This window comes from Thermobia domestica, chromosome 15 (genome assembly GCF_964235325.1).
Source record: "Thermobia domestica chromosome 15, izTheDome1.hap1.1, whole genome shotgun sequence".
Taxonomy (NCBI): Eukaryota; Metazoa; Arthropoda; class Insecta; order Zygentoma; family Lepismatidae; genus Thermobia; species Thermobia domestica.
The window spans coordinates 106,791,983-106,809,631 of record NC_137468.1 but is presented as its reverse complement, the minus strand read 5'-3'; positions in this window follow the sequence as shown (position 1 = coordinate 106,809,631).

Here is a 17,649-nt window from a genome sequence, read left to right as displayed (position 1 = left end):
GTGTTTGGTTTCTGGTCCAATTCTTCCCCTTTGATGATGTTCTATTACGTTATATGGTTATATGGACATGTATATGGGTTCATTTCCTATCATAAGACATGGGTACATTGACGCATACTTTAAAAATTTGGGAGGGGTATCTTGGCTCATCCACTCGGTTTTAGAAATTGTTTAATATAAGCATTTGGTATCATAGTACAGGACCTCAATATGTACCACTATAAATTTGGATGGTCCACATCGTTCCCTTTCATGGGTAAAGAACTACCAAAAATCAAATTTTGGAGGTTATTGACCCCTATTTAGCACGTTATATGGTTTATTACCTTCATATGTTTATGTTCCCTTTTAAATTTGGGAATTATCAAATAACAAAATTCGGTAAACGTTTTCTAGGACCCATTGGTTTCCCTCTTATGGCCAAATATTCAAAATTTAAAGGTTATTGACCGGCTTTATTATTGAATAAGTACAGGATTTATTACTTTTTTCATAAGACACAGGTGTGTTTGTGTACCAATCTTAAATTTTGGGAGGGGGTACATTTCTTATTGTCATATCAATAATTGGTAATTGTTCTTAGAATTGGGTGGTATCTCTTTCTTTGGGTAAATTATTGTCAAATATGAGTATGATCACGTGATCAGTTATTGACCTATGATGGGATTAGGAGCCCAGGACATTGGTACATTTAAACTTTATAGGATAATTTGAGAATGCGTCATTGGTATTGATTATTACAGCCAAATATAAACGTAAGCAATACGATGTACCACGTGATTGACCTTGATGAGGTAGTGTACATGGATACATAGCTAACCTTATTGAATCTTATGACTCATAGTCTTAAGGAAACACTGGCAAAGTTATTGTTGATGCAATTTGATTGGTGGATCACTATCTTTCGTGCAATCTAATTGGCTGATGTTCAAATCTTTGCTGCATTCAGTTTTAAGTTTTGTTTAACATTTAAAAATCTTGGTTTCGTTCAACATTTTGCACTCACTGATAAATATGATCAAAACCGTTTATTTGTTAATCGAATAGTTAAAAACCGGATAAAGTTTGACGGTTAACCGTGAAACGTAAAATTTTTTTGTTTGAAAGTTTTTGTTAAAAACTCTTGTTTCAAATTTGTTTGAATTTTTTTGAAAACCGTTTATTTGTTAATCGAATAGTTAAAAAACCGGATAAAGTTTGACGGTTAACCGTGAAACGTAAAATTTTTAGTTTGAATTTTTTGTTTGAAACTTTGCTTGAAAATTCTTGCTTTCAAATTTTTGTTTGAATTTTTTGTTTCAGAATTTTGTTTGAAATTTCTTTGACAACTTTTGTTTCAAAATTTTTTGTTTAAAAATTTTTCGTTTCCAATTTTTTTTTCTGTTTAAAATTTTTGTTTGAAATTTTTCGTTTCCAAATTTTTTGTTTGAAATTTTTTGTTTCAAAATTTTGTTTGAATTTTTTGTTTAAAATTTTTTGTTGAAATTTTTTGTTTGAATTTTTTCGTTTCCAAGTTTTTCCGTTTCAAAATTTTTTTTTCAAAATTTTGTTTCAAAGATTTTTGTTCGAAATATTTGTTTGTAAACTTTTTTGTTTGAAATTATTGTTTGGAAAATTTTGGTTTGACATCTTTTAAGTTTGTGCACTCATTAGTAAAGAACCGGAACTGTTTAGAACTAAAACCTCTGGCAACATTGTGGTGCACGTCAGAACATGATAATGCAACGACATCGGTTTTGCATCATCGTTCGAGTTAGTATTCGTGGTAACGTCATCATGGCTACTTGTCTGCAGTTTCTAAATACGCGTGATGTGATGAAATCATTTACCAAGATTACTGATTTACAACAGAATGTACCTTATAGAATCTTAGCTAGCCAAAAAATCCCTACAAAGTTTGGATTAAGAATCGTAGTGAAGCTTGAAAATGATAAGAATATAATTTTACCAGCAAGATATTTACCCATGGAGGCATCAAAACAACCTTTATCTGGTATGGATGTGTGTGCAGTGTAATAAAATGATCCATTTCAATGAATTGTGTTTTTTCATTTCAAGTACAACCCCCAGGTCCTGACGTGTACTATTGCACCACAATGTTGTCAAAGGTTTTTGTTCTAAACAGTTCCAGTTCTTTACTAATAAGTGCACAAACTTTTAAAAATGTCAAACCAAACTTTGAAACAAAAATTTCGAGAACAAAAATTTTCAAACAAAAATTTTCAAACGAAAAAAATTCAAACAAAAAATTTCAAAACAAAAAATTTTCAAACAAAAAATTTTGAAACAAAAAAAATTTCAAACAAAATTTTGAAACAAAAATTTCAAAACAAAAAATTTCAAACAAAAAATTTCAAACGAAAAAAATTCAAACAAAATTTTGAAGCGAAAAAAATTTCAAACAAAATTTTGAAACAAAAAATTTCAAACAAAAAATTTGGAAACGAAAAATTTTAAACAAAAAATTTTAAACAAAATTTTCGAACAAAAATTTTCAAACAAAAAATTTCAAACGAAAAAAATTTCAAACAAAAATTTCAAACGAAAAAATCTCAAACAAAATTTTGAAACAAAAAAATTTGGAAACGAAAAATTTTCAAACAAAAAATTTCAAGCAAAAAATTTCAAACTAAAAAAATTTACGTTTCACGGTTAACCGTCAAACTTTATCCGGTTTTTAACTATTCGATTAACAAATAAACGGTTTTGATCATATTTATCAGTGAGTGCAAAATGTTGAACGAAACCAAGATTTTTAAATGTTAAACAAAACTTAAAACTGAATACAGCAAAGATTTGAAAATCATCAACCAATCAGATTGCACGAAAGATAGTGATCAACCAATCAGATTGCAGGAAAGATAGTGATCAACCAATCAAATTGCATTAACAATAACTTTGCCAGTGTTGTAGCATGTATTGCCTTTCGTCTATGAGTCATAAGATTCAATAAGGTTAGCTATCAGATTTCAAATCAATCACCACCAATGATCTTAGACTATGAGCTGTGACTAAAGTTCAATGTATTGTTTCAAATTTCGCACCTTATGTTAAAATTCTGTTTATCACAATTCCCAAATTTAAAGAATACTTCTCTTGATATACCTAAGTCTTAGAGTTAATCATATCATTATATGCTCAATAATGTCAATAATGTCCGTCAAATGTTTACCTGAGTAGAACCAACTGTTTTCTAGAAGTGTGTGTGTACTCAAACTTAAGAAGTACCACAACAAAGGAAATGAATCCCTGTACACTACCTCGGTACCCCTAACAAATTTTAAAGGGGTGCACAAATGTACCTATGTCTTATGATAGGGAATAGACCCCTATACATAACCATATAAACATATAAGGTAATAGGACCTCATCCAAGAGATAAATTGGGTCAAAATGTCAAACACGTGGTACAACGTATTGCTTACGTTTATATTTTGGCAATTTCGTACCCATGAAAGTAGACGATGTGGACCATCCAAATTTATCATGATACATATTAAGGTCCTGTACTATAATACCGAATGCTTAAATCAAAAAAATTCCAAAATTTAAGGGGCGGGCCAAGGTACGTACCTCTCCTAAAATTGAAAGGGATGCACCAATGTACCTATGTCTTATGATAGGAAATGAACACCTATACATTACAATATAACCATATAAGGTAATAGGACCTCATCCAAGGAGATAAATTAGGTCAAAAACCAAACACGTGGTACAACGTATTGCTTACGTTTATATTTTGGCAATTTTGTACCCCTAAAAAGGGAACAAGGTGGACCACCCAAATTTATAGTGATCCATATTAGGGTCCTATACTGTAATACCAAATGTTTAAATTGAACAATTTCCAAAATTAAAGGGGTGGGCGAAGGTACCTCTCCCAAAAATTTAAAGGCGTGCAAAAATGTACCTATGTCTTATGATAGGAAATGGACCCCTATACATGACCATATAACCATATAAGGTAATAGGACCTCATCCAAGGGAATAAATTAAATCAAAAACCAAACACGTGGTTGTACCTAAATTTGGCAATTTCGTACCCATGAAAGGGAACGAGATGGACCATCCAAATTTATCATGATACATAATGAGGTCCTGTACTATAATACCAAATGCTTAAATTGGAGAATTTCTGAAATTGAAGGGGGTGGGCCAGGGTACCCCCTCCTAAAAATTTAAAGGGGTGCACCAATGTACCTATGTCTTATGATAGGGAATGAACACCTATACATGACCATATAACCATATAAGGTAATAGGACCTCATCCAAGGAGATAAATTAGGTTAAAAACCAAACACGTGGTTGTACTAAAATTTGGCAATTTTGTACCCCTAAAAGGGAACGAGGTGGACCACCCAAATTTATAGTGATCCATATTAGCGTCCTATACTATAATACCAAATGTTTAAATTGGGCAATTTCTAAAAATGAAGGGGTGGGCCAAGGTACCCCTCCCAAATTTTTAAAGGGGTGCATTAATATACCCATGTCTTATGAAAGGTAATGGACCCCTGTATTCGCCCATATAACCATATAGGGTAATAACACCTCATCAAAAGGATAACTTAGGTCGAAACAAAACACGTGGTATAACGTATTGCTTACGTTTATATTTTGGCAATTTTGTACCCCTAAAAGGGAACGAGGTGGACCACCCAAATTAATAGTGATCCATATTAGCGTCCTATACTATAATACCAAATGTTTAAATTGGGCAATTTCTAAAAATGAAGGGGTGGGCCAAGGTACCCCTCCCAAATTTTTAAAGGGGTGCATTAATATTCCCATGTCTTATGAAAGGTAATGGACTCCTGTATACGCCCATATAACCATATAGGGTAATAACACCTCATCAAAGGGGATAACTTAGGTCGAAACCAAACACGTGGTACAACGTATTGCTTACGTTTATATTTTGGCAATTGTGTACCCCTAGAAGGGAACGAAGTGGACCACCCAAATTTATCATGATACATATTAGGGTCCTGTACTATAATACCAAATGTTTAAATTGGGCAATTTCCAAAATTTAAGGGGTGGGCCAAGGTACCCCTCCCAAATTTCTCAAGGGGTGCATTAATATACCCATGTCTTATGAAAGGTAATGGACCCCTGTATACGCCCATATAACTATATAGGGTAATAATACCTCATCCAAGGGGATAAATTAGGTCAAAAACCCCCGAAATTTAAATTTTTGGCAATTTTTTACCCATAAAAGGGAACGACATAGACACCCAATACGGATAGAGGTACATACTGTGGTCCTAGGCTACCATACCAAATTTTTAAATTTGGAAATTTCCAAAATTTAAGGGGGGTGGTCCTATGTACCCCTGCCAAAATTTAGGGGGTGGGCCATGGTACCCCTGCCAAAATTTAGAGGGGGTGGTCCTAGGTACCCCTAGGTCATTGACCCCGGGCCAAGGTCATTGACCTTTGACCTATGACGTCACAAAAATTTTTGCTGACTCGGCTCAATATACGTCGGTCCCTACTACTTATGCGGGTGTGGGTTCTGGGGGTCCGTACTTCCCCGAAATCCCGACTTTTCTGTATATTTAATTAATATAATCTATCTTCGCTTTGGATTTTGACCTTCGAAAAGATTTGGACCCTTTCCGAAATAAATTCCTGCGTACGTGCCTAACTTCCGAAGAGAATTTACAGCGAAAAAACTTGATTTCGTGAAAGGGAGCGAGCGGGGTTCGCGTGTTCCAAGCAACGGCGCCGACTTTCCAAAATTTTTGTGCATATCAATGGCAGGAAGTGTTATATGTTTTCAGGGAAGTCTTTGATATTTTTGATTGATTTCCTTTTAATTAAAATAATTTTATGAACACTTTCATAAAAAGCTGTGCTTGATTCTGATTACAATATAGTTCCATTTTTATTGCGGGGACTGCCTTTGACTATGCCAGAGACAAGCAAGAATGGAGTGTGTTCCTTGGTTGCCATTGCACAAACATTTTTGAAGCAAACAATTATGTTTTAGAGGTTAGAAATTTTAACTTCCATCTCAAATGAAATGAAATGAAATCTTTGAGTTTTACGTCCCATGCTTATGCCGGTTAGGCTAAAGGAGACGGTGATGATGAGTAATGAATGAAATGGTGGAATGAAGAAAGTGGGAGGAAACGGGGGAACCCCGAGGATACCCACGCACACGGTGCTTGTCCACCACAAAGTTCACTTAGTGGGGATTGGGATCGAAAGCGGGACCACAAGCACGAAAGATAAACGCTCTATCACTGAGCCACCGCGGCCCCACAACTTCCATCTCAATGTTTTAGCTGCTTATTTTTTTGATAATGGCAAGGGAGAAATATTTACGTTATGTTGTTTCTATCAAACTAAAAATCTTGTGGGTGCACCGTACCCACAAGATTATTTGTGTGAGTGCTGGAGTCACGGAGCACCCACGTGGTCGGCGCGCATGGTTCCAAGTCCCATTCTTCTGTGAAAACATTTACTGTGAACATTATGTCAACATCGTAATGTTGGTAATGATGTTTCCTGAATAATTATTAAACATTTTTATATTAAAAGTGCAAGCATGAGGTGATACTTAGGCCTATGATATATGTCTTTTGGACCAAAAAAAAGAGTAAAATAAAAATATAGAACTGGATGTAATTATTTTCAGGAAAATGAGTAACTTATATTCATTCTTCGGAAAGTAGCAAAAGTCTATTGTAGTCTTTGTGCAAAGGACTATATTTAAGGAGTAATTGTTGTCTCTATGACTTAATTATGTACGAGTAGTTTGTAAAAATATCATAGTCAATATTTTTCATTATCATTGGGGGAACGCTAATGGAATAATTGCAATAATCATACCGCAGTTCGAGAGTACTGTTTTATTTATAGTAAAACTCTATAGAGCCTTTCCATCTCAACTGTGCCCCTGCTGGCGCTGCTGTCGATATGTGATTTCCCGTACCTCGCTCGAAAGAGGAGGGACAAGTTGCTGCGGCCGAGATCTTTCAATTGTTGAATGCGGGAGCGTTGTCACAATGAATTATTTCATGGACTTCTCTTTGCACTGTCTTATTAGTCACTCTAAGTAGCCTATGATCTTCACTCGTCAAGATCAAGCGACTGAATGACAAATTGGAAATACAGCTGAGGTCAGTCACTTCTTTTCCCTAAGCAAAGGGAGGGTTTCCTTCGTCAGAGGGCGGCGGGGGTTGAGCCGAAGTATAGTTCGCATAGTTTCCGAGGGCACACTTGGAATAGACACGCTCCTAACATTCTTGAACAAAAAGAGATAAGAGAGTGCGAATCAGAAATTGCCATTGCATCAATATATATACAGTGTAGATGTTTTTAAAATAATATCGTACCATTTAGAAATTATATAGTATACTTGTTCGTAGATGAGTTAGTGCAGCAACCACATTGGTGTTTTTGTTTTGGGGTTCCACTTTTCTGAATTTTGTTTTCCCCATGTTTGTCTATCTTTTTTTATGCAAATACGGTATAATGTTTTGAAGCACAGAGTGTCCTATATCTAACAATGAATTTATTTTCCACCTCATTTTACCCAAGATACACTAAATCAACAACAGGTATTTTTAACATGCAACAGTTCTTCTAAATTTTAAAGCAGGATAGAAACATGTCCTTTATGTTTAGTTTCTTGGATTAAAATTCAAAATATAGGTATTTCTCTAAATAATTTTCTGTTTGCTGTGAACTCAATGATTTATGATTATAGAATATCGGAAGCAATGTTATTATTAGTTTATCGACCCCATAAAGTCGATAACGAGCAACTATGGCGCAATTGTAGCGTTACGGATCTGTATTCGGGAGGACCAGGGTTCGATCCCCGAGGCCAGCCATCGTGACTGAGGTTATTTCACAGTTTCCTTATGCTCAGATGGTACGTTTTTTAGAGGCCGTTACTTCCTCTTCTAAATTACTTCTTCCTTTTCTTCCTCTGTACCCTTCCCGGGTTGTGTGCTCGCTGAGGGACGTTATCCCCTCAGTCACGTGAAGGGTCGATATAGCCAAACTTGCTGAAGGACCCATAAAAATTCAAATCCTATCCCATTCACAAAGTCGATGGTCTAATTACTAGTTGGCGAACCTTAGCAAAAATTTTTAGTCCACAATTATTACTCACCGAGTTGAAATTTTGGTTCACGTGATAGTTGTGTTTGGGTTCTTTTATGGTTGCTTTACAGACAAAACAGAAAGCAAAGTGAACACTGATTAAATTCTCGGAAGGAGCACTCAGTTTACGCATTTTAGATCGCCTGAATCCTCTAACTCTCAAATCACATAACGTTCATTTACGCCTGACATTGAAATAAAAGAGTTAATTTTGCGTTACTAAATCGTTTGATGTTTATATAGAGATGCAAGGAAATACATATATTACACAATATTACAAATGTGTTCCTTAGGGTATACTTAATTTCTTACTTTATATCTGACCGAAAAAGAACCCTTCTTGAAACATGGTTAACATCATTAACAAAGAAAGTTTCGAAAAATACAAGTCTGCCTGGTGTTTATGAAAAACTTCGCAAACAACCAGTGCTAGCATTGGTACAGAAAGTTCACAACGAAATACATATGCCTCACTTGAAGTACAGGATTCCACGAGCACTTCCAAGCAGCAAATTGAACAAATTACGACAAATTCTCCCAACACTCCTACACAGGACTTGCTTAAAGAACTTGATGAAATATCTTGTGTAACGGATCACGAGAAAAAGTTTGAAATTCCTGTTTTAGAAAATAAAACAGCCGACTAAGGATTTCAATTTTTCACGAACTGCACGCCGATCTTGTCGTACGGGATGGTTTCATACATTCCCTGGTTACATCATGATACAGTGAGAGATTCTCAATAAAGTAATATTTAAAACTAGCTACCCGCAGAGTCCCATGCAAGCGCGAGAAAATACGTTCATGTGTTTAATTCGCTCTAATTACAGTAGTTACTAATTAGCTAGCTTATCTGATTATTTTTAAAAAGTCATCCTCTCCCGCCCCGACTCCAAGGGATGAGGATGAAAACTGATACCGTTAAACTCAACATCCTCGAAAACTTTGAATTCAACACTAATATTTGTCGTTTTCGATTACTTTTAAAATTTCGCTCCCTCCCTGAGGAGTGGAGTATGACCTTGAAGTTGAATTGGATTAAAACTGTCACTGTTCATCTCAGCGACCCCAAAAGCTATGAATTCAGTTCTAATATTGGTCGTTTTCGGGGGCGACAAATTATTTAGAGCACAGGGCGTACAATATATAGATACGGGCAACGGAGCCCATCACGGGGGGGCAAGGTGGGGCGATCCCCCCCTAAGAGGAAATCGTACTTGGGAATATTGAAAGGCCAATAGATTTTTTTACATTAGTTATAGGAAAATTTGAAACTATATTTGAAACCTCGCTTAATTTGCCCCCCCTTGGAAACCACAACATGGGCGCCCTTGGATACGGGCCTGTGTATGAGGCATGTCATTTGACAGGTAAAATGCTGATGCAAGGAGCTGAATTGAATTTTCTTGCCATAGAATTCAAGAACTGGAAAAAGGCCACAAACAAATTCAGAGCACATTAGAAAAGCGAACTCCATTGTCCGAATAATGCCCGTGTAGGCATTTCTAACACAGTTAAAGATATGTATATAAAATGATAAAAATTGTAGTTACAGCCATTTTTTGTAAGTAGTACAATTTTTACTATTTTATATGTTAGCACTAGCACTGGATTAATTAATCATAAAGATGTAATCCAAGCACTGCCTGTGAATCCGAGATGCTTCTCGTTTATGGTAATTTTACCCTCACGAAACTGTTTCAGTTGCATATATTATTATTATTATTATTATTATTATTATTATTATTATTATTATTATTATTATTATTATTATTATTATTATTATTATTATTATGTTATTATTATTGTCGAATCCAATTATTGTTACAAACATTAGACAACATTCGTACACATGCATCATCAATTGGCTTATCGCTTAATTACGGTATTCCAAATGTGAAGTGGGAATCCTCGGTGCTACAGAACAACAAATTAAGAACCTATATGATATCTTTAATAAACCAGCACCTGGTATTTAGCTCCTTACTCCAACTAATACAGAGCTTTTAGGTTCAGCTATCTCAACAGAAGCACAGAGCAAAATGTTATTAGACAAGACCTCCAAACTAGATTTTTTTTTGTCACGACTTTCCAAGCTTTCAGCGTATTCTGCATTTTATTTATTAAGGGATTCATTTGGAATGCCGAAATTATTTTATTTCCTTCGATGCTTTCCATCTTGGAAGGAAGATGTCCTATTGGAAAAGTTTGACGATACTCTTAAAACTGGACTGGAATCCATCCTCAATTGTTCTCTTGATAACAACTCTTGGATACAAGCTTCATTACCAGTTGTGTATGCGAGCTGTGGTTTCTTGGAAAATATCTCCGATCATGCTGAATGGGTTGCAATTCGAGAAGTCTTGTATGTTAGGAAGCTTTGTGAGGCCAGCAAAGCGAAACAAGAGGCACGTAGAACAGGCGAATAAGAAAGTAGAGAGACAAAGAAGAGTTTAGGCGTTATTGATGTTAGTAAAAATGTAAATCAGGAAAAATTACAATAATTTATTTTTATTATGTATATACGTATTAATTAACGAGTTCTTTTGTTTTATATTTCATCAATATTCAAATATGTTATCCATGTAAACTGTCATTAAATATACTGTAAATTGAAATAAATATTATTGTTACATTACGAACGTATATTCGTATTATCTTACCAACGTCACTTTCCCGCTTCTATTTTCAAGACAGTAGTTCAAAATCAGTTTGCCCGCTCCGCACCTGAAAAATACTTCCGACGCCACTGGTATCAAGTTATTTTAAAATTGTTCCAGAGTTATGCTGGAACATACACACACACACATACATACGCATATATATATATATATATATATATATATATATATATATATATATATATATATATATATATATACAATTACAGCTGAAATGCCCATTCTTCGTGTGGGAAGAATAGGATTATGGGAAATATTTGAATTTCCTTCCCCCGTAGAATATTTATTTTAATGGAATTGTAATGATAGAAATATAAGAAATACTCTACTTTAGGAATACGTAAATATTGAAACATCCTACCCCACACAATACGCCTTCAATCAAATCGATCTGATTAAAATCCTAGCTTGAAGTAGGTACTCTCTTCCCAAAGTCATTTGAAACGGGTCAGATAAATCTCGACTCCGAAAATTATGAATTCGACACAAATCTCAGTAATTCTTGTCATTTTATTTTTCAATTCCCCAATCTCTGGTGACGAGAATTCGCTGGTGAAGTAAACGTCATTTCCGCTTCCTGCTCAGCTAGTTGGTTACAAACAAATCAGCTTTGAGCGGGTTACATGAAGATGTTTACATGGTACACAACTATGAAAATAATTTGTTTCGTTTTCGGATATAACCATAACAGTTTAAGAGGTACATACAATGTTTTTTTTTTTTTCCAAGAATGAAATTAGAAATATTGTACTATATAACATATTAAAGAGAAACAAAAACAAAGCCACACTGTACAACAAGCGATATAGTGATTAATTACTTATTGGGCGAACAGATATATCTCAATCTTTTTGAAGAACACTTTCTCTCCTTGGATATTCTGGCAGAAAGAAATTAAAATACATATATTTTTACCAAAGCTCCCTTGCTCTATCTTTTTTGTTTGTTTGTTTGTGACATTTTTAGGCTAATTTCGCTGTTTATATATATATTAATACTCAGAACACTGAAAAATCGTTTCTTAGTAAACTGATAATTGAATCACACGTTTAAAGGCATAGTATAATCTACGAACCTGCTCCAGCATGGAGTGTGATACTCGCCTGCTTCCGCTCTTTCCGATCCTCACCAGCGTTAAGTTCGATAACAATTTTACCTTTGTGATTACATATATGTGTAAAAATTTGAAACTCATGATGCAATTGAGATTTGCAGGCAATGGATGATTTTAAAATTGGTAAGCCGGCATTAGACATATATGTAAGACAATCGAATTTAAGTAATCACAACCTAACCTAACCGTACCTTACCGCATATGAATTTTGGTAAAAGTATAGTACAGGCAATATAGTAAAGTTTAAACAGGACTTGTTAATTTGTCTCATCCCGTTTGACAAAAAATATAATTGCTCCATCCTATCGATCTACGCTAAATACGCATGAAAAATACGGGATCATTATTTGAAAATTTATGTGTAAAATTTGTCTAATCTACGAAAATACTTTTGTGCAAGAAAATTTCTTATGTAGAGGGAGAACATAGAAACAGCGTTAAAAATGTGCCATGGTTACTAAGAAATTGAAATACAAATCCACTTGTAGTGATTACAAGTCCTGGCTAATGCAAGCTTTTCGTACCTGTCTTTCTTTCACGTATACCCAACTTCACGGTCCGCCTGCTCCCTACAGATGCATCCTTACATGCGCTCGAGCTTCAAGCTGCCCTTAATCATCATAGATGTAGTGTTACGTGAAGTGACCACCAAGCGTAAGTTGGTACATGTTCCCCTTATGAATTTTAATACATGTATATGTTGGCATGTTACAAATCTGTACATCGTTTGTGATAGAAGCAGGGGCGTCATTTAGGGAGGGCAGGATGGGGCAATTGCCCCCCCAAGAGTTTGAGAAATACATATTCTTTAATCGATTGTCTACTAACATACTAGTACAAAACGTGAAAGTCTTATGTCGGTGGTGCTCTTGCCCCCCCCCAAGCGAAATCTGAAATGACGCCCCTGGGTAAAAGCAAAGAAAATAATTCAGATAATATTAGGACATTATATAGGATAGTTAGAGAGGGGTTACATGCACAGGACCGACACGGCATAGGATCGACACGGCGTAGGATCGACACGGCATAGGATCGACAAGGCACAGAACCGAAACGGCATAGGATCAACACGGCACAGAACCGAAACGGCACAGGATCGACACGGCATAGGATCGACAGCAGAACTTTCATACGGTCGAAATAATAAAAGATACATTATTTTATAATTACGCAACATTAAGTAACAATTATTTTCTTAAGGATATATAGGAGAGAACCGTCATACGATCGAAACGGCATAGGAACGAAACGGCGTAGGATCGACACGGCATAGCACCGAAACGGCATAGGATCGACATTCCTGTAGGGTGGTCAACACTTTCTGAATATATCAATATCGCATATCCCTCACCTTGAATTTGTGGATATAAAAAATTGTAAGGATAAATAATTCTAAATGGTCTATTTTTAAAAAATTATATATATATATATATATATATATATATATATATATATATATATATATATATATATATATATATATATATATATATACAAATTGTATAAAAATACTGTTCGTAATATATCCATGTCCCACACCTTTAATTTTGTGACATTAAAAAAAAATGACACTAAATAACTCCAATAGTCGATTTGAGGTTTTCAATACCGAATAAATAATATTATTTGTCTGATATTTGTATAATGCTGTAATTTTTTATGTATACTAAGTTGAAGTATGTACATGTAACTGCAATTTTAAAACTGTAGGCTTAGAATTTGCGTTTGGAAATTTGGAATTTTTTAAGGGAATCAATGCACCTATGTGAAGTTGCCTTCTTTCAAATTTCGAATTGAAATTGGAAGCCAATCGTTTGTTTTTCGTTTGTTATTGACTTTTTTGAAGAAAACATAGTAAAAATCGTATCTTTCTTAAAACATAAAGAGATGTTTACAAAATAAAGTTGGTATATGGCCAAATTTACCCTTGTTCCTCCACTTAAAATTTTGATTGAAAATCAAAATCAATTGTTTGATATGTGTATGCTATTAATTATTTTGAAAAAGAATAGTCTGTTTCGAAGAACATAAAGAGTCTTTTCAAGAGAAATGGATGATGGAATTTCATATTGGCTCCACTTTCAAATCTCGAATCAAAACCGAAGCCAAGCGTTTCTTATTGGTTGTTTTTAAGAGCAAATCGCTTGTTTCGAAAAAATAGAGAAAGAGATTTACAAAATAAATTTAGAATGTGATCAAATTCAATCTGATTCCTTTACTTACAAATTTCGATTCAAGACCAAAATCAATCGTTTGATATGGATTTGTTGTTGCTTGTTTGGAAGAAAAGTAATTTGATTCGAAAAACATAAGAATATAATTAAGAAATAATGTTGATGAAGGTGATTTGTTTCGGGGCGGGTTGCTTATTTTGAAGAAAAAATCACTTGTTTCAAAACAACCAGTAAAATATATCTATTTGCAGGATACATTTGGTGGTCAACTTCATACTGTTTTTTCTGCTCTTAAATATCGATTCAATACTCAAGCTAATAACGTGTTTTCCTTTCTTATTGATTGGTTTGAAGAGAAAATAGTTTGTTTTGAAAATTATTAAGAAGCATTTTAAAATAAGGTTGGGTGGGACAACTTTTTGGTGGTATTTCAAATTTCGATTCAAAATCAAACTCAATCATTTATTTTTCGTTCGTTATTGATTGTTTTGAAGAAAAACTGAGAACCATTAAAGAAATTTTGATAGTAAAGGTGGTCACCTTCACAGGGTTCCTGCACTTTAAATTTCGTTCAAAGCATAAAACGGTTAAAATAATAAGAGAAACACAATCAGTACTCTACGCAAATGTTTAGGGGTTCAGGTGCTTTAGGAACACAAGTTTATATAATTTCAAGTGTTTATATATATATACGTGCTAATATGATAAACGTGCTTAATTTTGCATAATACCTTGCTCAAGGGGGGTTTCAAAGTCCTTAATCCCTTTCCTTCAGTACGCCACTAAACATCAATTATAAATCATTCGTTATCCAAATTGTACTTCTTGTACTGATTCAATTCTTAATTTCAAATTTTAAAATTATATGAGCACTTATTATGCTATTGGAAAAGAGCACATATGTTATGACAGTGCAAGGAAGTTCCTTGCTTTAACAATTGAAAGAAAGGAAAACACCAATAAAAGTAATAATAATACCTGACACGAATTCCGATAGTAAATCATATTTCATTATCTTATTTGAAACTTCGAGAAAATTGAAGCTCTACACCGAATACAAATTGGATAATAAGCAATGTTTTATAATTGCTTGATACATTTCAAATTGAGAACAAAGAGAGTGATACTGTTTAAAAGAAAGATTGGATAAAAACAAGAATTTTAGGAATGATCTAAAAAATGGATCAAAATATTATGATCTTGGCTAATATTAATTTTTGGATCAGTTACCATAAAATATTCGAACGGTCTCTAAATCGAGTTTTCTCCAGATATGTAGTTTCCAGGTATAAGGAGTACAAGAAAAATTTCGATTAATGAAATATTTTGGATTTTTTTTTATAACGGGCCACAAAATTTTTGGACGGTCCCTAAATCGTCTTTTCATATTTTTTACGCAATAAGCATATCACACTGAGTTAAGTGATATCTTGGGTTGGGTTACAGTATATGTAGTTCTCCATATATAAGACATACAATAAAATTATTGATTGAATGAAATATATTGAACTTTTTGGATCAGGGGCTACAAACGTTTGGACGGTCCCTAAATCAAGGTTTCGTATTCCTTTCGGAATAAGCACATCATGCTGAGTTAAGTGATAGTTTTGGTTTGGCTGCACTATATGCAGTTCTTCAGATATAAGACGTACAAGATTTATTTTTTATTAAATGAAATATATTAGATTTTTTGGATCAAGGGCAACAGAATTTTTGAATGGCCCCTAAATCGAGTTTTCGTATTTTTCAGGCACTAAGCACATCATACTGATAAGGAAGGGTCACGCAGTGGCTCCGCTGAGATCCGAACGAGACAATTGTGTTTGCATTTGAAATGTTATAACTAGATGAATCCCAAAGTTATACGTGCCACCGGGAGGAATATCGTGAGTTACAACATATTTTGTAATGTAAGAACTACAAAAAAATTACATGGCAGAATAGTTTGAACTGAGTCATTTGTTCGGAAACGGTTGGGTAAGTGGAAAACTCGACCAACACGTATCCCATCATTTTCAACGACAACCTTTTTGGGGTAAAAAAAACTTTGTCGCAGGGTCCCCCGCAGGGTCCCAGACGGGGTCCAACTCAAAATTTTTGAAATGGCAAGGGGGGTTAAGTGGCACATCATTTGAAAGCTGTTGTAAAATGAAAGAAAATGCAGCAGGTCTCGACTCTCTACAACAACCCTGTGCAAAATGACGGAGGGTCAAAATGTAAACAAAAACTTAATTGAAAAGTCCATGGTCACCCCTATAAATCGGAAATGGTGAGACTTGAAAATAGGAAGGGAGTCTGGCATTATGTTCGAAGTACAACAATTTAAGTGAAGACGTCTTGTCCCAGGGTACCCACAGGGTCCCAGGTGGGGTCCAACTAAAAAGTTTCAAATGGCAAGAGAGGTTAAGAAGCTCATCGTTTGCAAGATCTTGTTAAATGAAAGTAGATGGAGCAAGTCTTGACTTTCTATGACAACCCTGTCCAAAATTGTGGCGGGTCAAAATGTAAATAAAAGCTTAATTGAAAAATATGGCCACCTTGAATCCAAGGTGCTTAAAACCTGTCATTGATAACCGTACAAATCTAAATCTCTATTTTTCTCTATTATGTATTTAGAAATACTAGGAAGACTAAACAACAATTAAATTTCGATTCACTTCAACTATTATTTCATTCGGTAACAACATATATATGGTTTCTTCTTAATGCACGTTCGTCACGGTTCTCTCGGCATTATTTACTTGAATATAACGAATATGCGATGAACACACAACTATGACTTCCTACTCATAGTAAAAAAAAAAAAAAAGTTGAATACCTTCGGGTATTTTTCTAATTTTGTCATACGTAGTTCATACAGAAAGAACTTGCTGCACCAGTAGGTTGAGGGCTCTATTGTAACGTATTCGTGATGGTTACATTTGTATGTCATTCGTTGGTTTGATCTCAATACTTGAAACAATACCAAATAATAAAAAAAAATCATTTGCAAGATTGGCAAGTAGTACCAAACATATGTAAGTCATTTCAGTACATCAAACTGCGTCAAACTTTGTTGGCTTGGTCACAGTATTCCAAGAAATAACATGTTTATATACAAACTCATTTTTCACGCTGGTAGCCATATTGGATTACAGGTTATACTCTTTGATATTTTGTGGACTATTAACCATAAACGTTCACTTCTCCAACACCAGTGGTGTGAGCTGGATATGCGTTCGATACATAGTGCGGCATTTTGAACTCAATATGTCGCGTTTTTGAACATTTTGCATATTTTAGTCACTTACTAATCAACATTAATGCCAAATTTGTTTTCCTAGCTTCAGCAGTTTTGTATGCTTATCCTTTCGATATAGGTTTTAAGCGGCCATCTTGGATTGTTTTCCAATTTGTTTACATTTTGACCCACCGCAATTTTGGACAGGGTTGTCGTAGAAAGTCGAGATGTGCTCCATCTTCTTTCACTTAACAGGAGCTTTCAAACGATGTTCTACCTCTCTTGCCATTTGAAATTTTTTAGTTGGACTCCACCTGGGACCCTGTCGGTACCCT